Source organism: Pinus tabuliformis, chromosome 7 (assembly GCF_031772625.1).
Source record: "Pinus tabuliformis cultivar Carrire ecotype Pingquan chromosome 7, CPIR1, whole genome shotgun sequence".
NCBI lineage: Eukaryota > Viridiplantae > Streptophyta > Pinopsida > Pinales > Pinaceae > Pinus > Pinus tabuliformis.
The window spans coordinates 403,352,578-403,367,402 of record NC_142293.1 but is presented as its reverse complement, the minus strand read 5'-3'; the positions used below and the strand labels follow the sequence as shown (position 1 = coordinate 403,367,402).

At 38.2% G+C, this 14,825-nt stretch overlaps 1 long non-coding RNA gene across 1 annotated transcript; it reads left to right on the top strand.

The window, feature by feature from the left end:
• Positions 1 to 10,855: 10,855 nt before the first annotated feature.
• LOC149247663 (uncharacterized) lies at positions 10,856 to 12,166 on the top strand. The gene is made up of 4 exons (XR_016265640.1): positions 10,856 to 10,990; positions 11,267 to 11,510; positions 11,706 to 11,746; positions 11,829 to 12,166. It is a non-coding gene; the product is annotated as an uncharacterized LOC149247663 (long non-coding RNA).
• The last annotated feature ends 2,659 nt before the right edge of the window (positions 12,167 to 14,825 follow it).

The window sequence follows — 14,825 nt, the reverse complement described above, 5'->3', positions numbered from 1 at the left end:
CCCATAAAGAGCTTTACTCAACCTATACACCTTGTCTTCTGGGCTTTCTACCTCAAAACCAGGTGGTTGTACAACATATACTTCCTCTTTAAGCACTCCATTCAAGAACACTGATTTTATGTCCATTTGATAGACTTTCCATTTATGTTGCATGACAATCGACACTATTATACGCACTATCTCCATCATCATGATTAGTGCAAATGTATTTTCATAATATCTTCCATGTTGTTGTTTGTACCCTTTGACACCTAGCCTTGCTTTATGCCTTTAAATATTTCCTTCAACTTTTCTCTTCGTCTTATAGACCCACTTCACTCCAATGATTTCTTTTCCTTGTGGAAGGTCCACTAACTCCCATGTGTCAATGTTTTCTATTACTCTTATTTCTTCATCCATTGTCACAACCCATTTTTCTTCTTTTACTTCATCCTCAAAATGGATTGGGTCATCTACATGACAAAACAATGCAAATAAGGAATTAAGACCAACACCACTATCAACTTCATTTTGCTCATAAATTTCACTTAAATTTTTAAATTTTTGTCTTCTTATGGTTGTAGAAGATGGGCTTGACATATAACTTGATGTTGCGCTTGAAGTAGATGAGGTTGCGGGACTTTGAGGTGTGTTTGGGGTATTACTTGCTTAACTGCGTAACATTGTCATGTTATTTGTTGACGATGTCACTTGATGACTACTTTGTTGAGCTTGAATAGGAGTAGAAGGAGTTGTTGTTGAGGAATTACTTGTTGCGGTCAATTCCTCTTTGTCCTCATGTGGCATTCATGTTTTCACATTGATTGTCTTCTCTGAAATTCTATTCTATGCTTCCACTTCTATGAACTACGCATCTCTGTTGATTATGGCCTTCTTATTTGATGGATTGTAGAGCTAGTATTCCTTGGATTCATCACTATATCCAAAAAATATACATTTCTCCCTCTTGTTATCCATCTTCTTCTTTAACTCATTTGGGAGATGTGCATATGTCACACATCCAAACACTCTCAATTGAGTGACACTATGCTTTTTTCCACTTCATGCCTCTTCAAGAACCATATTCTTGACACTTTTGGCTAGACCCCTATTAATGATATATGCTACACAAGTGATAACTTCAACAGAATAATCATTTGGAAAATGATTTTCCTTCAATACACTCCTTTCCATTTCCATAATGGTCCTATTTTTCCTTTCTGTGACACCATTTTACTGAGGTGTATAGCTTGTTGTAAATTTTCTTGTGAATTCCATGCTCCCTGAAAAAATGAAGGAAGTCATTTGAGATGTATTCACCACGTCTGTTAGTCCTCAAGACTTTGATGCAGTGTCCACATTGCTTCTCAACAAGAGATTTGTATTGGCGGAAGCACTCAAACACTTCACTTTCTTGTTTTAGGAAGTAGACCCATGTCTTCCTTATATCGTCATCTATGAAGGTCAAGAAATAGTAGTTGTCACCAATTGATGGTGTTTGCATTGGTCCACATAAATATGAATGGAAAATATCCAAGGGTCCTTTTGCCCTTATTGAATTTCCTACGGGAAATGTCTCTCTATGTTGTTTTCCCAAGATGCATCCTTCACATATGTTGTCCGGATTTTCTATAAGCGGAAACCCATTCACCATGCCTTCCCTATGCACCAAATTTAAATCTGCAAAGTTGAGATGACCAAATATCAAATGCCATAACCAATTTTCACCTTTGACCTCTGCTTGAAAGTTTTCTTGTGTGACAGCTGCAACTTTTCTTTCATCATCTTGTGAATTCATTGACAATTGTGCCTGGGCACCTTCTTCCTCCAAATCTGATTTTATCTTTAGGGGAAACATTCTATTACTTGTCATCTAAACTTTTGCAATCAGTTGTCTCCTTGAAGACTTATCCAAAATTAGGCACTCAACATTTTTGAAAGACATTGTAGCCCTTTTGCATGAGTTGTCTAGTGCTTATGAGGTTGTGCTTCAAACCAGGGACAAAATAAACATCTGAAATGTGCTTCTTCTCCCCCTTCTTTATTACAATATTGACTCTTCCTTGTCCCATGACAAAGACTTTGTTATTAGTCCCTAGTGTCACTTTATATTTCACACTTTCATCTAGATTGGAAAACATTTCTATGTTCACTGTCATGTGGTTGTTGCACCCTGAATCTAGAAACCATACATCACTTTGCTTTTCTTGTGTTACATTACAAGTTAAAAACATGCTATCTTGGTTCTGGTTTTCCTTTGTGAAATTTGTACTTGGTTTGTTACTTATGTCATGTTACTTCTTTACACATTCATTTGCATAGTGACCATACTCCTTACAATAATGACATTGACTTGAGATTTATCATACCTCTAACCTTGTGCTTGATTTTGGCTTGGGCCTTGACTTGGATTTTTATTATTACCCCTTCCATTTGAGCTTGAAGGGTCTCCTCTTCCACCTTTGTATGAGCTTCTTCATTTTTCTCTAACATTTGATCTTCCTCTACCTCTACCTTGACCAAATGAAACTTGTGTCTTGAAGGTATTCTCCAATGAGGTGTTTGTTGCTTTATTCGGTCTATGTTCATGAGAAATCAGTGATGCATGAAGCTCATCCATTGAAAACTGTGAGAGATCCTTTGTCTCTTATATGGCCACAACAATGGCATCAAATCTTGATGGAAGACTTCTCAAACTTTTCTCAACTATTTTCCTTTCCTCAAGTGTCTCACCACGAGACCTAATTTGAGTAACCGGTCCAATTACATGAGTAAAAAATGAGTCTACATTCTTAGACTCTTTCACACAAATTGCCTCAAAGTCTCTCGTCGACATTTGTAGTTTTGTTGTCTTCACTATTGCCATGGCTTAGTAGGCTGTTTGGAGGGTGTCCCATGCTTGCTTGGACTTTGTTGCTACTGCAATCCTTGGAAAAATTATTTCATGAACTACTTGAAAAATATAGAAAAGGGCTTTTGAATCCTTCTTCCCATTGTCCCTCAACAAATCCTTTTCTTCTTGTGACAATGCATTGTATGCTGCTCCATCTGTTGGTTCTTGGAACCCATTCTCCACCAAATCCCAAATATCTTGGAAAGAAAATAAAGCCTTCATTGTAATAGCCCAATAGTAATGTTTTCTTCCATTAAACTGAGGTATTTGAGGATTAGTCAAGCTTGTGCTTGATGCTGCTTCTCACTGCTGGTAAATACTCTCCAAAAAATCTTCCTTCAAATTTATTTTTTTAACTCCTAGTAAAACCGATTGTTCTTACACTAATTTTGGGCAGAGGAGAGACTTCAATTTTGGAGATTAAATCACATCTAAACTTGAGCTAAAACTCAAAAATTTAACGCACAGTACAACAGAATAAAGCAGAGTGGTACAACATAGTAAAATAGAGTGGTTAATGCATAGTGCAACAGAGTAAAGTGGTACAAAAAAATAAAATAGAGTGGTTGTGCAGTAAAACTTGTAGAAATTTTGAATAATAAACACATATTCAATGGAGATTATCCTGATCATGTACTATTGCGGAATACATACACAATACATAAGTTCCTTTACGTTGAGCATCAATATAGCAGCATCAATAACAATAAAACATCAAGAGCATGCACACATTAACACAGTATGTAACCCGGGGAAAGCTTACAGCTGAAAACCCCACACTATCTGTATATTAATGATTGAGAACATGTAACATTACAATAGTCAATACTTCTCACAAGTATCCAGCACTATCTCCACCTGTTACACACAATACAGCTCAGATCTGATCTCCAAATCTATTCCACTACTTGCCTGCCTCCACTGCTCAATACCTGCTCAAGAATGAATGAGAATGGCTTAACCAAACTCGTATTTACCTCCAAAGAATCACTCACACTGGGAATCACGTGAGCAGAGGCTATAATACTGGGCATATACTGGGGAATGCTCATTGGCATACTCAATCCCTTGATCGTGCAAATCCTCATGCACAATTATAGTCACAACTGATAGAAATCTGATCCTCTAACACCTGTCCCTGCTGAACTGTACATGCACTAACATGCAACTCCACAGAACTCAACCACATGAGTTCTAACTAATTTCCTGCATGCAATAGCTCAACTAACACATAAGAAAATGTATTTCCTTCCGACAGCCGCATGTGCCACATCTGTAGCTCAAATTGAAGTGCTCCAAGAGAATAAGATAAAGTTTATAGTCTAAATATTATTATGAGACAATAATATTTGACTTTTCTATTTTTTACAGCCAGACTAAAAATAGACTTTGATCACTCCTGCTGTGATCATCCCTGCTATGGTCAATCTTGCTGTGATCATCCCTGTTGTGATCCAAAAATAGAACTTGCGCCATAATTTGCTTGCGGGCCCAATTAGTGAAGGCGACTCCTTTCACTAAGCTCCATCATCTTGTTGCAATCTCAACAAGCATTTCTTGTTGCACACTTTTCAACACTCACTCTCAACAAGAAATGGGTTATTAGCAACCCTTATCCTGCCTTGGTGGTATTCGAATTTGCTCCTAGTGGGAGCCTTCGTCAAAATATCCGCATCCTGATCCTCCGTTGGAATGTATGAATGTAACATGATCCTCTGTTGCACACAATCTCTAATATGATGGTCCCTAATGTCAATATGCTTAGATCTATCATGAAATACAGGATTAGACAAGAGTTTAATGCAACTCTGGTTATCACAGTAAATCACAGTAGGATCCAAATGAGAATCGAACAAACCAACCAGGGTCTTCCTCATCCATATAGCCTCGCATGCAGCCAAACATGCTGCCATATACTCAGCCTCTACTGAACTGAGTGCCACAGATCTCTCCTTCCTGCTGTACCAAGAAACTGCTGTCGATCCAATACTGAAGACCCCTCCTGATGTGCTCTTTCTGTCCGTTGGGCTCCCTGCCCAATCTGCATCCATGAAGCCACATAACTTCACCTCATCCTCCTGTTTGTACCACAATTCATATCCTGATGTGCCTCTCAAATAACGCAATACATGCTTGCCCGCCTTCCAGAAGAGCTTGGTAGGCTTAACCATAGCTTATGAAAGCTAGTTAACCGCATAACATATATCGGGTCGTGTATTCACCAAATACATCAGCGACCCCACCAACTGTCGATAAACAATGGCATCCACTTCTTCTCCCGAAGTGGCATCCTCCTTCCTCCAACCTCTAGGAAGAGGAGTATCAACATGCTTGCAGCCATGCATGTTGAACTTCTCCAGTATCTCCTGAGCATACTTGCCCTAAGAAACAAACAGTCCACCACTGCGCTGCCATATTTCCAATCCTAGGAAATAGTGAAGGAGGCCCAAGTCCATCTCAAACTCCTTTGCAAGATCATCCTTGCATGAAAGTATCAACAGCTCATCACTCGTTAGAATCAAATCATCAACATACAGTACAATGATAAGCAACTTACCCTCCACCACAATCTGGTATAGGTTAGGATCTGCCTCGCTCTTTGAGAATCCAAGTCCTATGAAATAGTTGTCTATCCATGTGTACCAAGCACATGGTGCTTGCTTCAACCCATACAGCGCTCTCTTGAGCCTGCACACATGTGACTCGCTGCTGAAGACCTCAAAGCCTTCGGGCTGCTCAATGTACACCTCCTCTTGCACTGAGAGAGAAAGAATCATCCGTATGGAAGAATACCTTGCGACAGGTCCAAAGGTCTCCTCATAATCGATCCCCTCTATTTGTGAAAAGCCTCGGGCAACAAATCTTGCCTTGTACTTCTCCACACTCCCGTCAACTGCCTGCTTAACTTTGTAGATCCATCTTGAACCCACCACTAATTTCCCTTCCGGTCTAGGAACAATCTCCCATGCACTGTTTCTGACAATAGAATCATACTCTTCCACCATGGCGTCTACCCATGCGGGATCCTCCATAGCTTCCTCAAAAGAGGATGGCTTAGTCACAACACACTTGCTCATAAGAGCCATGTATCCAGTGTACCGATCAGGTGACTGTCTCTGCCTGTGTTGGGTTGTAGGTGGTCCTACAACTTTCTCTGCATCTTGAGCTAGTCGCTCAGCTTCTGTCAAGCGCTTTCACCCTCTGATGGTTGGCGTTGCATGAGTTGTCTCTTCCACTCCATGAACCTCATCCTGTGGCTGATCCACGTCCTGAAGCTCATCCTTAGGAACTAATAGCTCCTCATCTGCATGTAAGTGTAGCTCCCTCTCAAGCGAACACTTCATGGCTTTCTCCTCCTGAAATTTTATATCCCGTTGCACAATAGTTTTACCACTGTCTGGCAAATACACACGATAGTTGTGGGGCATATCGGTGTACCCCACAAATATCCCAATCTCTGCGGTCATCTCCAACTTCTTCCTGGCATCCTTCGTCACATGCATGTAAACGTTAGCACCAAAAATCCTCAAATGAAAAAGATCAAGCTTCTTACCAAAATAAGCCTCCTCAGGTGTACTCATGCCAAGTATCCTGTGAGGACAATGGTTCTGCACATAAACTGCTGTATTGCATGCTTCCGCCCACAAGTGAAGGGGTAGGCCCTGATCATGCAACATCACCAGTGCATCACCCATGATCGTTTTGTTCTTCCGCTCAGCTACCCCATTCTGCTGTGGGTTATGGGGAGCTATGAGCTCTCTTCGAATCCCTTCTGCCTTGCAGAAATCCTTGAACTCATCTGAGATGTATTCACCACCATTATCGCTCCTAAGAGCCTTCACCTTCTTCCCCAACTCCTTCTCGACCATTGCTTTGAATTCACAAAACTTTGAATATGTCTCGCTCTTCTTCTGCATGAAGAAGATCCAACACTTACGAGAGAAATCATCAACAAAAATCACATAATACCTGTGTTTTTCTGTCGAAGCAACTGAGAAAGGTCCACACACGTCTGTGTGAATTCTCTTAAGGATCGTTGTGGCACGACTATCCTTCTCGTGAAAGGTGGCTTTCACAAAATTCCCCAAAGTACACCCCTTGCACAGATCTGACTGCGCAAGAGTGCCTTTAGGAAGCCCTGTAGTGATCTGCTGCAGTATCTTCAAGGCTCCATGGTGAAGGTGAGCCAATCTCCTGTGCCACAACTTGCCATCATCCCAGCTCACCAATCCTTCTGCCTTGCCTGCCATTGCTGTGCATCCATCTACATGCAACTGATAAAGGTTCCTTACTCGAACCCCTATCTTCCGGGTCTCACCAGTTGTCTTGCTGCGCAGGAAAGCTTTTCCCTTACTGAAAACAACATCATACCCCTTGTCTTCTAACATCGCCACAGAGATAAGATTCTTCTTCAATCCTAGAACATGCATGACTTCCTTCAATACGAAGGGTTTACCAGACTCCCTCTCAAAGGAAATGGTACCGATACCGATCGCACTGTATCTACCATCATCGCCCATCTCGATGTGCACTCCAAGATCTTTGTCCTCCAGATCAGAAAACAAATCTCGATCTCCCGTCATGTGAAAAGACGCACCACTGTCCAAGAACCACACCGATCCCATCACACTTGAAACCAAGCATGCGATCAATGAAAAATCAAGCTCAAACTGCGAGGCTAGAGCCTCTCCTGCTACAGATCCAACAGCCTGCTTGTTCTTCTTCTTCTGCAGACAATTAGTGGCATAGTGTCCGTGCTGGTGACAGTGAAAACACTTCACCTTGGACATGTCCTGCTTCTTGCCTTTCGCACCAGACTGAGAAGCTTTCTTGCTCTTCCCTTTCTTTTCTTTGGCAGCCAAAGCGCAATTTTCTTCATCAGCTCCCTTTGACGAAGATCCGTCCCTGGTACTCTGCCTGATCTCCTCCTGCACAAGATCCGACCACAGTCTTTCCCATCCTGGAAATTTCTCCCGACCATTGACAGAGTCCTGATAGGAATGCCAACTCTTCGGAAGACCAAGGATAGCCAAGCTCACCAAGTCCTCATCATCGACATTAACCCCCACACTTCCCAGCTCATCTCGACACTGAGTGATCTTCGTGAGATAATTGGGCATATTGTCACCCTTCTCACATTTGATGTTTCTGAGTTTATCTTTGAGCGCTATCTTCCTCTGATCGCTCTTTCTTTGGAATAGATCTGTTAAATCCTTCCACATCAGATATGGAGAAGTCTTTCCATGCAAGCTGGACACAATGTGATCCTTCACGCCCTCCAACAGAATCCTTCGACATTTTGTGGTCTTCTTTTGCCAAGCATCAGCTTGAGTAGCATCAGTAGGCTTTAGGACATCCATCTCTATGAACTCCTTCAGCCCGTTATCATCCAATACTGCCTCCATCCTGTCCTTCCATGCAATATAGTTTGAGCTACCCTCAAGAGCATACTCCAATCGCAATCCGTTGAAAGACATTGCCTCGTTGACACCAAGAAAACACTGCTGCAAATTCGAATTCCACCAGCTCCAAACTCAACTGCCTCGGATCTAAGATTCGTGAGAACAAAATATTTCTCGTACAGAGATTGACTGTATGGGCATTCACCGGATATCTCACCTTCCAAAGGAAGGATGAATCCAAAGGCTACCTGGCCCGATTACAGACTCTCCATGAAGAAATAGAATGTAAACACTTCCTGAATAGTAGATCTGATGATCAACAGCTCTGATACCATGTATAAATTTTGAATAATAAACACATATTCAATGGAGATTATCTTGATCATGTACTATTGCGGAATACATACACAATACATAAGCTCCTCTACGTTGATCATCAATATAGCAGCATCAATAACAATAAAACATCAAGAGCATGCACACATTAACACAGTATGTAACCCGGGGAAAGCTTACAGCTAAAAACCCCACACTATCTGTATATTAATGATTGAGAACATGTAACATTACAATAGTCAATACTTCTCACAAGTATCCAACACTATCTCCACCTGTTACACACAATAAAGCTCAGATATGATCTCGAAATCTATTCCACTGCTTGCCTGCCTCCACTGCTCAATACCTGCTCAAGAATGAATGAGAATGGCTTAACCAAACTCGTATTTACCTCCAAAGAATCACTCACACTAGGAATCACGTGAGTAGAGGCTATAATACTGGGCATATACTGGGCAATACTCATTGGCATACTCAATCCCTTGATTGTGCAAATCTTCATGCACAACTATAGTCACCACTGATAGCAATCTGATCCTCTAACACCTGTCCCTGCTGAATTGTACATGCACTGACATGCAACTCCACAGAACTCAACCACATGAGTTCTAACTAATGTCCTGCATGCAATAGCTCAACTAACACATAAGAAAATGTATTTCCTTCTGACAGCTGCATGTGCCACTTCTGTAGCTCAAACTGAAGTGCTCCAAGAGAATAAGATAAAGTTTATAGTCTAAATATTATTATGAGACAATAATATTTGACTTTTCTATTTTTGACAGCCAGTCTAAAAATAGACTTTGATCACTCCTGTTGTGATCACTCCTATTGTGGTTACTCCTGCTGTGATCTAAAAATAGAACTTGCGCCATAATTTGCCTGCGGGCCCACTTAGTGAAGGTGACTCTTTTCACTAAGCTCCATCATCTTGTTGCAATCTCAATAAGCATTTCTTGTTGCACACTTTTCAACAAAACTAGACGTGGAATTTCAAAGCATATCGCAACAAACTATACTTATATTTCAAAACACATAAAATTACATTCACTCAGAGTACAACAGAGTAAAACAGAGTGGTACATCATAGTAAAATAGAGTGGTTAATGCATAGTGCAACAGAGTAAAGTGGTACAAAAAAATAAAATAGAGTGGTTGTGCAGTAAAACTAGGCGTGAAATTTCAAAGCATATCGCAACAAACTATACTTATATTTCAAAACACATAAAAATACATTCACGTGCTAAAATGGAAGCTTCATCTCCTTCATCTAGTAAATCAAAATTTCTTATTAAAATTTACATTCATTAGAAGTTGTGGAGTAACTCACTATTTTCTTATTAAGATTTACATTCACTCGGAGTTGCTAAGTAACTCACTACCTTGTAACAAAACATAGTAACAAATTGTTTTCAAAACATATATTTCAAAACATACAATTTTGACTCATTAATACCTGACATAGCAAAACATTAAGATAGAGGATGAATGATTATATAATTTTTTTTTCCTATTTTGCCGAGTTAATATTTTCCCATATGTTTTTACCAACCCTTCCTAAGATATACATTCCTTCTTAATGGCTTGATGTGTATTGAGCAATAGAGAATTTGTAGTACTAGTGAAAACTTCATTTGATCTATCCTTCAACCTGCCAACAAAAATCGACAATCTACTTAGCAAATATAGTCGTTGTCAATGTATTTAACATGTTGGTTGGAATTAATTTTCCAACAAAAACGAGCCAATTATTAAAGTCAAACGTTTAAAGCTTCATTGAAATTTTCTATCATGCATTGAACTAGAACTTCTTGTAGAGAAGTATGGAGTACGTTAATTTCTATCTTTTGAAGTAGAATTATTAGAAGTCAAACAACGCTTCAAAAAACGTAATTTGATTGAAAGTTTCTATCATGCATTGAACTAGAAATTGTAGAGAAGTAAGGAGTGTGTTTATTTTTATCTATTGCAGTAGAACTATTAGAAGTCAAATGTTTAACGCTCCAAACACGTGATTTGATTCAATTTTTCTATCGTGCACGCAACTAGAACTTGTCGTAGTAAGGAACTAGAACTTGTTGAGAAGTGGGGACTATGTTAGTTTTTATCTATTGAAATAGAATTATTAGAATTCAAAACATTTAACACCTCAAACACGTAATTTGATTGTAATTTGATTGAAACACTTCAAACGCCACAGCTATTAATATTCAGATGTGGAACGCTTCAAAAGCTGTGGTTATTAGCATTCAAACGTTGAACACTCCGAAAGTTGTAGCTACTAGTATTCAAGCGTTGAACAGCTCAAAAGCTGCAGTTACTAGTATTCAAGCTGCAGTTACTAGTATTCAAACGTTGAACGGGGCCTGACAGAGAAGTAAGGGGTAGATCCGAATTTTGTGATCAAATGTTTCTAATCTATTTGTATAGTATATATATTTATTTAGAACATGGCGTAATCAGCAGCCAGTCTTTTCATCCCTGAAACTTTGAATCCAATGTAACTCAAAATTTCACTGAAATTCAATTGAATCAATTACAAGTTATGCTACCGATGACTTTTTTCCTAAATTCAAATTCAATTTCATTTTATAATTGGCTTTGCTACAAGATTAGCTGAAGAAGTTTTATTATAAAGTCGGTGTGCTGCAAGGTTATTGTAGCCTGCGAAAGGAAAAATTAAAGAGCGCAGCCGTCATCAATACTCTTGCTGGGTACCCTTTTGCGCTCAATCACTATTTATTAAATTTGTTTCGGTCTGCAACACATTCGTTTCTGAACTGAATCGCCATACGGACGTCTAATGGATAGAGACTTGAGATCTATAACAACCCTCATACTCATCGTCTCTCTTTTCACAGCGAATCTCATACACCATTCAGAATGTCGTTACCTGGGTAAATACTACGTGCTTTTTCACTTTCATTTTTCTTGCACCATTAACCCCTGTTGAATAGCCGTAAGAAATTTGATTTTTTTCTGTTATTTCAGTTCTCTTCCGCCATTAACACGTTAGGGATAGTAGTCAGAAATTTTGTTTTCTGTTATCTGTCTGTTAACAGACAGATTTCATGTTTATCATTTACACACAGATGATATTGGCATGGAAAGTGAAGAGGAAGTAATGCAACAGGTACCAAACTCTTCCACTGCATGTCCTCGTCTTTTCCTTTTATTCTCCTCCATGTCTAGTCATTATGTGAATGAAACTGCAGGGTAGCCCAACTACAATCCGCGGTATAAAGAAACAAATGTATAGGTTGCTGCTGGATGCTGCTACTGACTATGATGAAGGACAACCAAGTGATCCTAACGATGGCGGGCACGGACATTAACTAAATAACGCAGAGTCAGAGTAGAGAGTCGTGATGTATTTGATGGAGAAAATAATTCCTAACCATTACTTGTTGACGGCTAGGTGTTATAGTCGGTTTCAGTTCATTGTAATGTTTGTCTCCTATTTTAACCGTTGTTCTGAGTAATGTTTGTCTCCTATCTCATCTATTTAACCGTTGTTCTGAGTAATGTGAATAGTAATTTTACTTCTTTTTCTGGTTTATTCTGATTCTTCTTTCTCTTCGTCTCAATTCTTGTCAGTATCGTTTAAGATGGTGCGTTTGCATTGTCATTAGCCAGAAGGATTTATTGGTCATTGCATGCACTGTTATATGATTATCATGGACGACACTCTTTATGTATATTGATCTTGTTGCTGACTTAAAGTAGTCATAAATCTCCCAAAAGAGTATGATTGCCCCCACTCTCTTCTTCCATTTTTTGGTTGGGGGGGGGGGTGTGGGTGGTGGATTCCTAATGCCTGCCTCAATATATTTTCTGTGATGGCTACTTCAATCATCAATTCTGAACGATGACATTAGGCCGACAAAATTTAAAACCCAATCGACTGGCAAAATTCTTACGGGTCGGCTGCGGATCCTCAAGTTCGTATTCATAACCAGCAATCTCCATAACCTAATCTCTGTTACTTGGTCCAAAGCTAGCAGTCTCCAAAACCTAATATCTGCTACTTGGTCAAATGAGTTTTGGTTATATTAATTATGCATTTGTTTTACGAACTATTTGATTTTTCGAATCATAACATATTTCTAAAATAAAAAGTAACAGACTTTAAAAAATAGAAAATAATAAAAGTAAATTAGGAATTTCATTAAATTCATATAGTCAAATGAAAATTGAGATATTTAAGAAGTGGTCATATGATTTTGACATTGATTAACCATTTGGGTTGTTATTTAACTTCTAAGAATCACTTGGATCACTTATTAACCACATAGTAAATAGCTAGGAACTTAGTTGTAGTAAGTATGATTTCATATTATTATGAGGTAGATTTTCAATGATATGATCTACATAATAAAATTAATATAAATGTTCAAAATGATGGTGAAAAGCATGATAAGGGAGATTGAGATTGGGAGAAATAATCATATATTTTCTAAAAATTTCAATCTTTTAAGATATGTTTTATTTAAATCTTATGAATCAATTTTCAATAAAAGTTTAAACATTAAAGGCATGATATGATTTATGAGGAAATCTACCTTATATAGTTCTTCAGGTATGGTGGCTAGCTATAAATAAAAGTTTAAACATTAAATGCATGACATGATTTATGAGGAAGTCTACTTTATATAGTTCTTCATGTATGGTGGCTAGCTATAACTATCATGGGGAGGCATAAATATCATTTATCTTTATCAAAATTTATTCATCCACTTAGGTTGGGTTTATTAATCCTCCTCCATTCCCATGCACACTTTTTGTTGTAATTCATTCACCCATTCACATTTACCATTCTCATCCTCAAACATTACCTAAGTTATGAAAAAATATAGCCTCATGTTTTAGATTGGGATACAAATCTACCAAGAACCAAGCTAGCTACATGAGAGTAAGTCATGGACCTAAGAAGAGAGATGGTTAGATGCAAATGATAATAGAGTTTGGATATTTTAATCAATGTCTCTTCCCCCCATTAACTGTTGCTATTTTGGTACGAAAATGAGAAACTAAACCAAACAATAGGAAGGGTTCCTCTTTCATACATGAAGAGAGCTATAACGGGAATAGGCATAAGGGATTATTCAACAAAGAAGGGAGATGCGTTCCTTGTATTAAGTGGACATTGGATGAGGGTTATCTAAGTGCTTAGTTATGAATACATTGGCTTATCCTTAGAGTTATTGCATTTTGTAAGTTACTTGTGAATCTATATTTAGTTTATTTTTCCTTGGTGGCATCATAACCTAGCATTCGGGTGGAATTTTCAATGGCTTCCTACAATTGAGTGAAAAACAACCCATACATAGCTAGTTCCTTTGACCATCTTGGTTAAAAGATAAGTGTATGAGCTCTCCTCTTTATTATCTATTTATAAATTCTACAACTTAAGCTTATATTATATTTCTAAATGAAAACTTATGCTTTGGGGAATAACATCATTGTATATGGAATTTCATGAAAATATTGCATCTATTTCTAAATAAACATTTCACACTATATTATTACGATCCATCCCTCGTAATAATTTTGTGAGAATGGAAAACATTGATTAAAAAATAAATATGATATTTCTAGAAAATTCCTTTTTCTTTTGTTTCGTTTACCAATTTCTTTAATTGCTTTAAATTTTTCTTTTGACTCAAAGAAATTTCTCCTTTAAATTTTTTTGCATTATGAATTTAAGGTTGTGAGGTAAGTATGCTTTGAAAGAGAATGGATGTTTAAAAACAAGGGAACTAGAGAAGAAAAAGAATCTCTACGAGGCCTTCTATAGGATGGGAAACATGGTAGATATATGGTTTAAAGATTATGAGGAGAAAACGATAAAAGATGAACAAGAGAAAGAGAGAGTAGAGGACGATGATCCATCTATATCTTTGTGTGAATATTTTTCTTCTTCATCTTCTTCTCATCATTCAAATGAAGAGATCAACAAGAGCCTTGAAGAAGAGAATGTTGAATTGAGGAGACTTCTTCAAGAAGCAGAAGAGAAGAAGAAAAGATTGCAGCTTTAATTATGAGCCACGAAAGAGGCCTTGGAAAAGTTAAAGTGCAACAAAGGCTTAACGAAGCCATCATCAACAACTTCAATAGCTAAGGTAAACACTGTTTATAGTTGTTCAATTTCATTTTCACACCATGATGATAATTTGGGTGATTTTGAAAGGAACTCTATAGACATTTCTTCA